Here is a 2,565-nt window from a genome sequence, read left to right on the forward strand (position 1 = left end):
CTGTGTGGGAAATCAGTTTTCAGCTGAATGGGGCTATTTAATAGACAAATGGAGACATAAGGAATGTGTCCTTGTAGCCCAGAGTTACCTAGGAATATGTATGCATGCGTCATTTTCCCCTCCATTTTGAAATATATAAATAGGAGTACATCTGTCAGGTCTGCCATCATAATTGCTTCGGCCTACTTCGTTTCTCTGATATACTGCCACAAAATGTAGGAAGGGGGAGAGAATGGGGAAGTAGGGAGGGGAGGGGATGACAGAAACCAGAGGTGCCAATCTGAAACAGACTGGCAGATCCAAGGACAGAGCGTGACAAAGAGGTGTCAAACCTCAAAGCTATTACCAAAACACCTAATTTGAATATTATTGGACGCTTACAAATTGGCCAATGGGGGAGGCCCAGGAAGAAGGGGAAAGGGCAGGCTTTGCACAAGAATATTCAGATCCAGCTTTTCTTGCACTGTAACACTTGACTTTAGTAAAAGTATACTTTTTGCTACAAATGTAGTCGAGGGTCTTTATTTCCTAAACATCCAAGCTGGGACAAACATAATAATAATAATAATAATAATAATAATAATAATAATAATAATAATAATAATAATAATAATAATAATAATAATAATAATAATAATAATAATAAAGTTGGAAGGGACCTTGGAGGTCATCTAGTCCAACCCCCTGCTCAGGCAGGAAACCCTATACCATTTCAGACAAATGGCTGTCAGTCTCTTCTTAAAAACTTCCAGTGTTGGAGCCTTCACCGCTTCTGGAGGCAGGTTGTTCCACTGGTTAATTGTTTTGACTGTCAGGAAATTTCTCCTCAGTTCTAGGTTGCTTCTCTCCTTGATCAGTTTCCATCCATTGCTTCTTGTTCTGACTTCAGGCGCTTTCGAGAATAGCTTGACTGCCTCTTCTTTGTGGCAACCCCTGAGATATGGGAACATGGCAATCATATCCCCCCTCGTCCTTCTCTTCATTAAACTAGACATACCCAATTCCAGAAACCGTTCCTTGTATGTTTTAGCCTCCCATCCCCTAATCATCTTTGTTGCTCTGACAGCATCCTTTTCTCTGCAAGAGTTCCTCCCACTATTTTCTGAAGGGAATTTCTCCAGTGCACACTGTTAATAGTACATGCTGCCGTGAGCCTTGATTATTTGCTTTAGGTCCTAAATTTGGATTTCAGAAAGCCCACCAAGTTTACTATAAGATGGGAACAGAGAGCACCTTAGATGGACTTTTAAGGTTAAGATTAAGGGACCAGACTAGACATGAGGAGACTGTGAGTTCTAATCCTACCTTAGCCATGAAAGCCAGAAAAGTAGGATTAGAACTCACAGTCTGGTAACGTTTAGCCTGGTGCCTTAATCTGAATCTCAAAAGTCCATCTAAGATGTTCTGTGTTCCCATTATACTAAATAGGCCGATGTTAGACTAGTCACTCTCTCTCAGCCCAACTCACCTCACACGGTTATTGTTGTTGTGGGGAAAATAGGAGGAGGAAGAAGTGTGGGTTTATTTGTAAAAATAACCGTATAATAAATACATATAATAAATAAAATTCTCTTATTCTACTTTACTACAGAGAAGAGCATCCTGGAATCTCTGCTTTGCCTATTTCTTGAACTGGCCTACCATGAAGGGCTGCCATTTAAGTTGAATCTCTTTGAAAATCCACATCTTAAAGGCACTATTTGAAGACGTAGCTCCAGTGTTGTTGGCTTCAGAATAGCGGTTGTGTCTTTATTTCTCTCAGGAACCAATCAAGACTTTTCCTTAAAGCCTGCGGAAATGATGATAAACTGTGCCAGAGAACCTTCTGGAAGGATCCATTGCCCTTCAGAGACTGACTAGGGGGAACTTGGAAGACGAATAAGGAGACAACTAAACTCCACATAGCTTTTGCTGTAAAAATAATAAACTGCTAGGTGTAATTTGTTATATCTTGATTTGAGACAGGCTTTTAATTAACATCCCCCCTAAAAGAACCTCTTAATAAGTACTGTCTGAATTATTTGGATAAAAATCCTGTTATTTTCACAATATAAACACTTGATGCAATATGCAAAAAAACAAATAAAGGAAACAGAAATCCTGCCAATTTTTTCTATAACTTAATGACTCACATATCTTTTCCATAGGGCTGAGCTCCTTAAATCTAATGAATGGGCAGATTTGGTATTCTGAGTATTGCAATCAAAATTATTTTAATATAACCTGATATGGAGAAACCAGTTTAGAGAGGATGCTTAAATTAGGATATGATCCATTTAATTAGAGATGTTTTCTCATGTGCTGTAAAAACAGTTTCAATCTCAGATTCTAGCAGTTACTGGAATCCTTTTCCTGCTTTGGAAAAAGAAGTCCACCTGTTGCCCAACCAGAGAAATTCATAGTATTAAGAGTTGGGCTTTCTAAAGTTTTCCCTTTAGCAACTATCTACTGAAACTACCTCCATCAGCTGCCCCCGCCCCAAAATCCTAATGTGATGTGGGGAAGACCCATCTCTACTCTTTGTGCTTTCAATCTGGACTCCATTGATAAAACTGTCAAATATAA

This window comes from Protobothrops mucrosquamatus, unplaced genomic scaffold, assembly GCF_001527695.2.
Source record: "Protobothrops mucrosquamatus isolate PMUCROS unplaced genomic scaffold, P.Mucros_1.0 scaffold3746, whole genome shotgun sequence".
NCBI classification, from domain to species: Eukaryota; Metazoa; Chordata; class Lepidosauria; order Squamata; family Viperidae; genus Protobothrops; species Protobothrops mucrosquamatus.